Source organism: Quercus suber, unplaced genomic scaffold (assembly GCF_002906115.3).
Source record: "Quercus suber isolate HL8 unplaced genomic scaffold, Cork oak 2.0 scaffold_112, whole genome shotgun sequence".
Lineage (NCBI taxonomy): Eukaryota > Viridiplantae > Streptophyta > Magnoliopsida > Fagales > Fagaceae > Quercus > Quercus suber.
The window spans coordinates 981,863-994,869 of NW_027069577.1; the positions used below are offsets into that span (position 1 = coordinate 981,863).

Below are 13,007 nucleotides of genomic sequence, written 5' to 3' on the forward strand. Positions count from 1 at the left end.
AAAAAAAAAAAAAAAAAAAAAAAAAAGCAAAACGTGAACGCAGGATAATCCTATCCAAACACACATAATGTATTGGTTTGGATACAGAGTTTTCAATGTTGCATTTTTTTTTTTTTTTTTTTGTTACTTTCACGCATTTTAGGGAGACAGAAGTTACTGTTCATGAGACAAATGTCATTGTTCACATACTGTTCATTGGACTCACAACCACTTTATTAAGAAAAAAAATATTAAAAATTGATCCTACGAAACTATTCATATATTTAAAAATTATTTTACTATAATGTTTTCAGCAACAATAAATTATATCAAAACGAACAAGATAACGTTTATAAAAAAAACAAAAAAATTAGGTAACACAATCAATAATAATAAATGAAAAATATAAAGGTATGCTGGCTTCAATCAATCGAATCATTTTTTAACCAACTACTATTCGATTTATTATAAAAACAATTTAAATTTGGAATGAAAAGTGTACAGATACGATAAAGGGAAGAAAGTTATTTAAATTTGATATGAATAGTTTTTTTGAGTAGGGGGATAGAGAGGCATATGACAACAAATTATTAAATATTTATTATTAAAAGAATATAAACATTGTTCAGTCTCTGCGTGTGTTTGTCTCACCGTCAGGGGGAATGGGGTTTGTTCAGATGCAGTAGAAGAATATACTCAAAATAGACCTGTGACTAGTCTGTCACGACGGCAATCATTTCATGTACCTAAAATAACATTCGAATAAAGTTGGGAAAACAACAAAACATAACAAAACAAAATGTGTCGGAGCAGAAGTTAAAAAATTGAATATACAGTAACTTAAAGTCATTTATTTTTTGTCTCCATGTAAAAGTACAAATGTTGACTTCTATTAATAATCTCAAACTTGGAGTTTTTTATTGCAAATAATTCAACATTACTTTAATGCTTCCAGAGTCCAGACGTCTCCCGGCTCTGGCCTAAGTATTTCTGCTTTCACACCCCGCCACCCACCACATGTTGTAGCATTATATTAAATAATTAAAGTAAATTATTTGGTAATTTAAAGAATAAAATTTAATTATAAAATTAAATGTAGATTAAATTTACAATCTTATTCAATAAAATAAATATTATTGTATATTTTAAAAATCTAATTGTTAAATTGTATTTTCTTTATACTTTTAATACACATTAAATTTTGTGCCACTATAATATTATTTACTATATAATCTATTATTTTATACTTTATACATAATTTCAAACTACAAAAATTTGTAATTTAAACAATTTATTAGTTTCATATCTATTAATCTTTAATTTTCTAGAATTTTTAAAGGATAGAGGATATAAGAAGCGGATATAATTCAATGGTTGATTTGTTAAAATTCACATCTAGTAAAAAAATATTGAATAAGGTTGTAGACTATGATTATAACTAATTTTGTAGCTAAACTTTGTCTTAACTTAAATGTAAAAATGTCGGAGTTAAGATAAGGAATTAGTCAAATATGTAATGGGTTGAAAGTTGGGGACATAGCATTTATCTTTATTAGTACTTTGACTTTTTTGTGTGTTTCTTTTGTGAAATATTTTTGAAGCATAAATTTTGATTGAAGAATAAAAATAATTAGTGTTACCCGTGAAAGACGTTAAGAAAATTTGATAATAGAATCTCAATTTTTGTAATAATTTATTCTCTTTCATTAAAATTTATGTATAAATAAAAAAGCGTGAAGATAATTATATAATAAATGCTCATAATATTGTTTTTTATTATTACAATTCGAAATTTTTTTAGCCTACCGTAACTAATATAACATAAAGTTATAAAAGCTACTATTGTAATTTATTAAACTAGTAACAATCAAGGAAAATTACATTTCTCTACCCTAAGTAATATTTCACTTTACACTTCATCCCCTAAACACATACATGCGTGCACACACACACAAATTGAATTGAAATTGTCACTTGAAATTACAATTTCAATTCAAACTATGTATTATGGTTGTGCGAAATAGATGAATGTAATAGAAACTACTCTTAAAATAATTTATTCTCTACCCACACCAACTACAACTCATGGCCCAACACATTGCAACCACCAGCTCTAACCTAGCAACAACACACACTGATGGCTGAAACTCAAAACCAAATCCACCTCCAACAAAATTGAAACCGTTAACATGACCACCACAAAACCAAAGCCACCTCATGGACAACCCTAAGACCACTACCATGACAACTCCAAATTTCTGCCTCAACAAACAATGACAATCCACCCTAGTCACGATGACGACCACCAAAACCAATCCTAGCAACACCGGCGCCAACAACCCACCTTAGCCACAACAACCATTGCCTCCACTGCAACCACCCAATTACAAAACAGTGATCTTAAATTCAACAATGACAAGTGACTAGAACCCAATAATGAGAGAGTTGAGGAGTGATAGCGAAGAGGTAACAGAGAGAGAAGAGAAAATAAACAAATGAAAAAAATGATATAGATGTTGCTATAGTAACATTTATATTTAGATGTTGCTACAGTAACATTTATATTTAGATGTAACAATAGCATGTTGTAAAATATTTTGAAAAATGGTTCAAAAGATGGAGGGGTTTTTATGTATTTTTATGAATGGTGTACTCTATTTACATTTTTTTACAGGACTTTTGCATGTTCTTAATTAGCTAGCTAAGATAAAATAGCTATGATCATCAGTGTTTTATTTTCCACCGAAGGTCAACGATGCTTTATAAAAATATAATAAAAAATAGGAAGGTCCATGTGACATGGACCATGGCCATGTGGGCTTATAGCAGTGAGTTGATTTTTTTTTTATTTTTTATTTTTTTTTATTTTTTTTTAATGTGGTTATTCTTTGTTTTTAGAGTAAGACTGAGGGAGTATTTTAGGCTTTTTATTGTTTTAGTAGCGGACCATGAAAAAAAAAAAAAACAAAAGAGCTTCATGCAAAAAGAATAAAAAACAAGACAGAGACACCCACATGCAAAAAGAATAAAAAAACAAAAGAGCAAGGTTGGTGAAGTTTTGTAATGGTAAAAGTATTGTCTTACAGTAGCTGAGAGAGAGTGCCTGAGACCACTTAGCGAACAATGGTGATCCAAGAAATTATAAAAGCATGCCTTATGGCTAGTCCTGATGACCACCAACTCCACCTCCAATCCAGAATCCGAATATTTCAATCACCATGTGTTTGGGCGTTGGGGACGGGGGTCAGTCTCTGCTTGTGTTTGTCTCATTAGTTTATAGTTTTTATGCTTGCGCAAATTTAGCGGTTTATCCATATCCACTAGAATATATTCAAAATTGACCTGTGACTAGTAGTCGTCATGATGCCAACAGTTCACGTAACAAAATGTGTCGAAGCAAATCGGTTGGAGTGGAATCATGAATGGGTGGAAAGGGGGATAAAACTTAAAAAGATGAATATGCAAGATTAAAGGCATTTTTGTCTCTATGCAAAATACAGATGTAGGCTTTTTTCCTAATCCCAAAAGCCATAATGGTTGGAGTATTTTGTTGCAAATAATTCAACGTTAATAGATGCGAAGGGCGTCGCCTGGGGAGGTTGGGAAGGACAATTGTCCCCATGGCCCGCCCAACTAGTGTATACGTGTGTGTATATATATAAATAAGAGTTTTACATTTTTTTGAATCAATTTTTTAAAAAGAATTTTAACTTATGGCATCTGTTTCTGATGATAGTTTTTTATTATCAAATCGAAACACTAATCATTTTTTTGATCATTGATTTATAGATCTAAATGTAAAAATAAACATTCAAGGGAATGTCATAATTTCTCTCTAGATATTAATAATTAAGACATTAAAACTCTTCTTATTAAAAAAAAATAAAAAACATTAACTCTCTACTCTCCAGCTCATCGTCTCTATCCAGTTTAAGTTAAGAAATTTGGGGTTAGCTCAACGAATTTGTGTTTCGTGTTCTAAAGTGATTTGCCCTTAGATGTATTAGTTGGGTATACAATTTAACAATTGTGTTATGAGAGGTTGTTATTTTTTGTCATGTGGTGATGCTGATGCCTTCAGTGCTTGCTGCTTGTCATTGGTGAGGCCACAATTCACTGGTGGTAACAAATGAGAAAGGCATATCAAACACTAACAACATAAAATATGCAGCAAACAGAAGATGATGAGTAGTGGTCGAGAGTTGAAGTCTTGAAGATGGTGGTGGAGTGTGGAAAATTAATTTAAGTAAAATTAGGTGACATGGCAAATAATAACTTTTTTTTTTTTTTTTGATAGGAGGCAAATAATAACTTGATATTAATGATATGATAAGTTGTGGTATGCTCACCGTTTATATTTTAATAAGAATTTACTGTCATCGGCGGCACTATGTATAGACGTTCAGGATTGGAGTTTAAATGAACCCTTTGAGTTGGCAATCTATTTTTTATATATATAATATTTTTTTTTAATGTTTCTTATTTAACTCATTTAATAAAAATTTGAACAACTTGACCTTAAATTTATTTTTAGCATAGCTGAAAAATGTTTAAATATGATTCTCTTAACAATATTTTGGTCTTTTTAAAATACCAAAAAAAAAAAAAAAAAAAAATCCCAACAACAAATCAATTTTATCTAAAATATGGAGAGTAAAAAATAGTAAGTCCAACAATAATTGCAAAATTTGTTCATTTTAAACCTCAAAAAATGCTCATTTGGATCTTAAAATTTTTTAAATAAACTAATGGAAAATTCTTAGTATAAAAATTACATTGTCTCTAAAAAAATATGTAGAACATTATACATTTTTATGCAAGTGATATTATACACTTTTTGCAAATCTTACATTGATAGTATTTAATCTACAATATAAATCTTATATTGATAGTACAATATAAACATATAATTGTCCTAAACTAATAAATAAAAGTATTCTAGGTAATATTAATTAAAGTTCACTTAACAAAAACAATGAACATATTCATTGTATTTAGAAACGATAAATGATTTTTCAAATTTTAATTTTAGCAACAATAATTAATATGTTCATTATATAAAGAAACAATATATCTAATAAATTTATAGTTTATTTTTTTATTTTCTTGCTAGTCCATTTTATGAACAAGTTTGAAATAAGTTCGTAGATTACAGTATTTATTTCTTATCAAAGATTCATCTTCTTGTTAACTCCTTAAAAAAAAAAAAAATCGTGCAGCTACCACTGTAATTATGGTATTAAAAAAATGTAATCTTATTTAAGTTATAGCAAGTGAACTTGTATGCACGAGCGGATTTTATTAAAAGGAAGAGTTTACATATCACATGCAAACGAAATACAACACAACTGGAAATCAACAACCTGAAACGCCACACTATCACGACTGCCACACAAGTCACAACTAAGAAGTTAACAACCATTACGTACGGTCTAGAAAATTCAACAGGAAAGTGGATGCATGTATTATTGTACATGCACCGACTTTCCTATTAATAAAAATAGAAAGGTCCACGTCGCGTGGGCCCATGGCCCATGTGAGCAAGCTCTTTTTTTTTTTTTTTTTTGGATAATTTTTTTTGTTTTCGGGGTTATTTTAGGCTTTCTAGTAGCAGAGCATGATAAAATAACAAAATAAAACAAAAGAGGTTCATGCAAAAAATAAAAATAAGGTTGGTGAAGTCTGAGACTGCCTAAGACTATAAAAAGCATGGCTTTGTGGCTATTTCAGAGCAGACGGACATTCGCCAACTCCAAAATACAAAGATTTCAACCATGTTTGCCCTGTTCTTCATGTTGTTTACCGCCATCATCGCACCAATAATTCCAACCCTCTCTTCACAACCACCACCACCACTAGTTCCAACCCTCTCTTCACAACCACCACCACTACCCGACCCCACATTTCCCTCCCTTACTCCGCCTCCACCACCAACAGCGCCAGCATTTGAGTCGCCTCCAATCCCACATTATCCTCCTGTCACTCCAATACCAGATGACAACATATGGCCTGCACCAAGTGAACCACAACCAGTATCCACGCGGTTCGTGCTGGGGTGTATCTTGGCTCTAACAACATCAATCGCCTTAATCGCAGTGACGATTTACATTATCCGGCGAAAAGGGAAGAAAGGGGACAAAGGGGACAAAGGGGAGAAAGGGCCGAAAGGGGATACAGGGCCACAAGGGCCGAAAGGGGACCCAGGGTGTCCAGGGCCGCCAGGGAAGCCAACCTGCCAGGGCTGCAAGGGCGGCCACGGCTGCCAGGGCTGCAAGGTCCGCCCCGGCTGCGATGGCGGCCACGACTGCCAGTGCCGTAGTTGCTGCCAGGAGAAGCCAACAGTAATTTCTTTTCCTATATGTTTGGATTTTTATATTTTTTTCCCCCCAGTTTTTACCATTTGGTTCGGTCTGAGTATTTGGGTGTTAGAGTTTCTGTAATGGCCCTTTTTTTTTTTTTTTCTTCTTTTTGGGAATTTAGTTTTGGAGTCTTGTATTTGGGTGTTAGAATGTTTCTTATCTCTGTTCTATTAATGGTTTTGAAATTCAGACTGGACCGTACGGTCCAACCCAGTTCACTGGGAACCGCCTCTTGAGACGGTTCTTTAAGCCCAAAACCCGTTTTGCACAAAAAATACAGTGGACCGTGCAAACTGCGGTTGAACCTTCTGGGTTTGAGAGCCGTGGCCGGGTCTCACTGGTCAGGCTGAAGCTAGAAAAAAAAAAAAAAAATTTAAAAGATGGGGGCGTTGAAGTTATGCCATTTTCTCCGTTGAACTCTGGCTTTTTATCTCTCATCCTCACCACAAATCCGAAAATGCAGTCCCAAAACACACCATCACCAAGTCCACAAAATAAATTAATAGAAATGAAAAGCACAAACCTTATCTTTACCTTGCTTCTTCTGTGTTTTCCAGTTTTCCTTCTTCTCCAATCTTCTGTGTTTTCTTTCTGCGTTTATTCTTCTTGCTTCTTTGGGGTTTCCTTTCTTCTTATGTCACTAGTACCCAAAACGGCAAAACCGTAAGAAATCAAAAGTCTAAGAATTTTTTCTTTTTCCAATAAAGTTGTCTGCCAATATGGCAGACATGCACTACCCCTTTCCCATGAAAAGGTTGGACATGTGGCCACGTTTTCACTATTTATTTGCTTTAAATTTTTTTTTTTTTAACCATTTTCATTTAATTGCATTTTTTTTTATAAGACATTCAAATATCTAATTGCATTATTTATTGGTACTACAAACCCACTTATTCATATATTAAATTCAAGTGTTATTATAAATTAAAATTTATATTATAAATTAAACAAGTGCAAATATTATACACATTTGCATAAAAATATATAATGCTGTAAACATTTGTTTTGTCTATAATATACTATCTTATCTTGATAGTATAACGTAAATTAATAATTTTATTATTATTATTTTTTTTTACAATTAATAATATTCCGTTGATATAAAAAATACATTTGAAAGATGGTTTTTATTTTTTTTTGAACTATTTTATTCATTTTTTCTATTTATACAAATTTATTATATTTATTTATATTTCAAATAATTTTTAAATTAATTATGACATAATCATAGTTCGATCTTAGTTAGATCACGGTCTAATCTCAAAAACTTTAAACCCATTCGTTATCCTGTTCTTTGAACGGTTCAGATTTCAAAATTATCATATGGGATTGACAAGGTGTGTAGAAATTGGATGATCTTTTGTGTCGTTAAGTAGGTTCTTTCATGGGAATTTCTATTCAATACGTATATGTTTTTAGGTCCTTATAAAGAGAAATTATTAGGACATAGGTCTCGAATAGTCCCAACCAATAATAAAAGGCCACACATTTAAAACAACTCTAATTCAACTTCCTAAATGAAAAAACAAAACAAAACCACATAAATTTAACTCTAGTTAAAAAAAAAAAAAAAAATTGGAAAAACAAGAATAAATTTAATTTATAAACAGGCAAGATTCAAAAACTTGAAATAAATTTGAAATCCAAAAGCTCAATCTCATCAGTTTGTATTTACTTTTAGCGACTGTAGTCTCTCCATAGAGGTAATTTTCTCTCAAAACTCTAGATTAGTTCCCTTCTTGCACTCCACAACCATCACTGATTTGTCTCAAACTTTTATGGCAAAGAATGTGGCCAACGAGTATAGGTGCTTATATGGTCCATAGACGTGTATTTTAAAATAATGATGAAAATGAAGGCATGACGAATTTTCATCAAAGCTGTAGAGCAATTTTTTCATTTTCATCAAGATTTTATTATTTTGTGTATTTTTTTTTTCCAAATAACTATTTAACCACTGACTTTCTTTTTGAATTTATTTTTACATTAACAGTGCTGGCCGTAATTGATGTGCTTGTGCGAATATTGTGGAATCAGCCATCATCTAATAGCAAAGATTGATGTCAAAGTTTTTAATTGAAGATTGCAAATGCAAGTTATATTCAGTCATGGGTTTGCCATAAGCTTTGAACATTGGTTTTGATGTGATGTGCTCGTGTGGTTTGAATAGTTGTTTTAATTTGGAATTGTAATATTTTGGCTTATAAATAAGGTTAGTGGTATTTGTGGAAGTTTGGAGGTTAGTATTTGCAAATGATTTGTGTTTCAGAGATTAATTTTGTTTTGGTGTTTGGATTTCATTGTAAATTGTGTTTATTTTGATAATAAATCAAACAAATAGGAAAAAGCTTGTCAATGGCATGTGTTGCCTAAGTGTGTCAATTCGTGTTCGCGTGTCGAGTTTGTGTCCTGTCAACTCATGAGTATCTAACTATATGGGTTAACACTAACTTGACATATTTATTAAACGGGTCAAGATTCATCAACCCTAACACAACCTATTTATTAAACGGGTTAGTCGTGTTGACTTGTTTATTAGATTTTATCAAAATGAAAAAAAATATATATTTATTAAAAAAAAAAAGCAAATAAATATTTTTAATATAAAATTCAAAACTAAAGAATAAGTGCATTACTAATAATTAGTCAAAATTAAAGCATATCTCAATATCACAAATAATCAATCACAATATGTCAAAGAAAATAAACCACAACAACTAATAAGTTTATATATTTAGGGTTTAAAGGGTATAATGGTAAAATGTCATTTAATTAAACTAGTCAAACGGATCAAACGGGTTCCATATGTTGAATACTAACATAACCAATTTATTAAACGGGTTAGTCATGTCAACCTGAATATGACACGAACTCATTAAATTTCAACCCCTAACCTGCTAATTTCGTGTCGTATCGTGTTGAGTTCATGGATCGTGTTCAATTTTGCCACCCCTAGTGTTGCCATAAAATGCTTTTAACAGAGCAATTAGTTGTGCTTGGCCATATCCTTAGCCAATTCGAAAAGTGACTCTCTCATTGAATAAAATGGATTGTATTGAATATAAGATCCCGCAAAACTCTTGTATGTGCTCGGCACATGAAATATCTTTTCGGGATTTGGGGATTAAAGTTAGTTTGTGTTGTAAATGAATAAGCTCTTGCAAAAATCAACATTTTTTTTTTTTTTTTTTTATCTCTTTCTAGATAAAATGTTGGCTTTTTCCTTTTAAACAATTATTGTTTTACATTGATAGTATAATGTAAACTAATAATTTTCTTTTCATTTTTATATATATAAAAAAAAAATAAAAAAAAAAAACCAGTGACGTGGATAACTTTATTTTGAAGTCGTCTTTCTTTCTAAGCATGCCGCACAAGATTGCCAACCAATGGTAATCACCACGTACCAAACTCAACTAAGCCCTAATTATTTTGAGAGGTGCTATGTCCACAATATTTTTACAACATTTTCATAACAAATTGTAGGTAATTAGTTGTTATTGGTTTAAATTTGAACCTAACACTAAAATTACTTTTTTGCCCTAACAATTATAACCAATAACAACTTGCTATTTAGAATTTGTTGTAAAAATGTTGACATATCATTTCTCGATTATTTTTGGGTCTATCATTTGATTTGGTATTTGGTTGATAGCCAAGTTTTTTTTTTTTCTTTTTTTCTTTTTTTTTTGGGTGAATTTTTAAATGAAAAATTAGCTTAAAATGGGAAGGGGAGGGAAGGGGGGGGGGGGGTTTTAACAGTCTTAGTCTAACAGAAATNTTTTAACGGTCTTAGTCTAACAAAATTAACAAATTAAATGATTATGTAATAGACCAATTTTGTATTGGTGCCTCATGGGATACTTTAAGAGTTTCTAAACCTCCAAGTTAGACTAGTTAACAATTTGCAACTGACATATTCTCAAAATTAATAGACTACGTGTTAAAAATTTTGGAAATTTGATTATCGATCTTTCAAAATTAAAATTTTTTAGATTGTGACCTTAAGTTACACATCATTAGTGAGATTGTTATGTGGCAATAAGTTTAAAGTTAGCATGATTAGTATCAAAATAACGATTCCAATTTCAAATCATGATTTTTGGTCCAATAAACTTGATTCTTTTATCCATGGCCATAGGTTAGAAGGATGTATTTTTGTATCACCTGATCCAAAGCATAAGGATTATTTGTGGCTGCTAGAATCAGAACATTTTCACACCGTCACATACACCTGAAATGTATATGAAGAAAATTTCCATTTAAAGATTACATATAGATAGTGGAAGAACAATTAATGATAATGCCATGTATTTACTATTTAATAAATATTAGAAGTTATTAGAACAGCATTGCAAGCTAGCCTGCCATTCTAACTAGTCTACCAATCAATTAAATAGCTATACAATTAATAAGGAAAAATCATATACAAACACAACCAATACAAATTATAACAAGATAGAGCAAGAAATTTCATAAAACTAAAAGCAAGAACAAAGAGTAGAATCACTCATCATCAAAATTTGTAAACCTAACCCAATTTGCCTGTTCTCCTTTGAGCCAACGGCTGGGCTTGACTTGTTTATCAGATTTTATCAAAATGAAAAAAAAATATATTTATTAAAAAAAAAAGCAAATAAATATTTTTAATATAAAATTCAAAACTAAAGAATAAGTGCATCACAAATAATTAATCAAAACTAAAGCATATCTCAATATCACAAATAATCAATCACAATATGTCAAAGAAAATAAACCACAACAACTAATAAGTTTATATATTTAGGGTTTGAAGGGTATAATGGTAAAATGTCATTTAATTAAACTAGTCAAACGGATCAAACGGGTTCCATATGTTGAATAGTAACCTAACCAATTTATTAAACGGGTTAGTCATGTCAACCCGAATATGACACGAATCCATTAAATTTCAACCCATAACCTGCTAATTTCGTGTCGTATCGTGTTGAGTTCATGGGTCGTGTCCAATTTTTTCACCCCTAGTGTTGCCATAAAATGCTTTTAACAGAGCAATTAGTTGTGCTTGGCCATATCCTTAGCTAATTCGAAAAGTGACTCTCTCATTGAATAAAATGGATTGTATTGAATATAAGATCCCGCAAAACTCTTGTATGTGCTCGGCACATGAGATATCTTTTCGGGAGTTGGGGATTAAAGTTAGTTTGTGTTGTAAATGAATAAGCTCTTGCGAAAATCAACATTTTTTTTTTATCTCTTTCTAGATAAAATGTTGGCTTTTTCCTTTTAAACAATTATTGTTTTACATTGATAGTATAATGTAAACTAATAATTTTCTTTTCATTTATATATATATATATATAAAAACTAGTGACGTGGACAACTTTATTTTGAAGTCGTCTTTCTTTCTAAGCATGCCGCACAAGATTGCCAACCAGTGGTAATCACCACGTACCAAACTCAACTAAGCCCTGATTATTTTGAGAGGTGCTATGTCCACAATATTTTTACAACATTTTCATAACAAATTGTAGGTAATTAGTTGTTATTGGTTTAAATTTGAACCTAACACTAAAATTACTTTTTTGCCCTAACAATTATAACCAATAACAACTTGCTATTTAGAATTTGTTGTAAAAATGTTGACATATCATTTCTCGATTATTTTTGGGTCTATCATTTGATTTGGTATTTGGTTGATAGCCAAGTTTTTTTTTTTTCTTTTTTTCTTTTTTTTTTGGGTGAATTTTTAAATGAAAAATTAGCTTAAAATGGGAAGGGGAGGGAAGGGGGGGGGGGGGTTTTACAGTCTTAGTCTAACAGAAATTAACAAATTAAATGATTATGTAATAGACCAATTTTGTATTGGGTGCCTCATGGGATACTTTAAGAGTTTCTAAACCTCCAAGTTAGACTAGTTAACAATTTGCAACTGACATATTCTCAAAATTAATAGACTACGTGTTAAAATTTTGGAAATTTTGATTATCGATCTTTCAAAATTAAAATTTTTTAGATTGTGACCCTTAAGGTTACACATCATTAGTGAGATTGTTATGTGGCAATTAAGTTTAAAGTTAGCATGATTAGTATCAAAAATAACGATTCCAATTTTCAAATCATGATTTTTTGGTCCAATAAACTTGATTCTTTTTTATCCATGGCCATAGGTTAGAAGGATGGTATTTTTGTATCACCTGATCCAAAGCATAAGGATTATTTGTGGCTGCTAGAATCAGAACATTTTCCACACCGTCACATACACCCTGAAATGTATTGAAGAAAATTTCCATTTAAAGATTACATATAGATAAGTGGAAGGAAACAATTAATGATAATGCCATGTATTTACTATTTAATAAAATATAAAAAGTTATTATGAACAGCATTGCAAGCTAGCCTGCCATTCTAAACTAGTCTACCAATCAATTAAATAGCTATACAAATTAATTAAGGAAAAATCACATACAAAACACAACCAATACAAAATTATAACAAGATAGAGCAAGGAAATTTCATAAAACTAAAAAGCAAAACAAAGAGTAGAATCACTCATCATCAAAATTTTGTAAACCTAACCCAATTTGCCTTGTTTTCTCTTTTGAGCCAACGGCTGGGCTAGACCAAATTAATTTGGACCTTTTTTTGTCATAGCCATCTACAATTTCAAAGCCGTGTTCGGGAATGGAG

The 13,007-nt window shown here is 31.0% G+C and overlaps 1 long non-coding RNA gene across 1 annotated transcript; it reads left to right on the forward strand.

Moving 5' to 3' along the window:
* The first annotated feature begins 5,677 nt into the window (after positions 1–5,677).
* On the forward strand, positions 5,678–8,697 carry LOC136068372 (uncharacterized). Its single transcript, XR_010629735.1, has 2 exons — positions 5,678–6,320; positions 8,332–8,697. It is a non-coding gene; the product is annotated as an uncharacterized LOC136068372 (long non-coding RNA).
* The last annotated feature ends 4,310 nt before the right edge of the window (positions 8,698–13,007 follow it).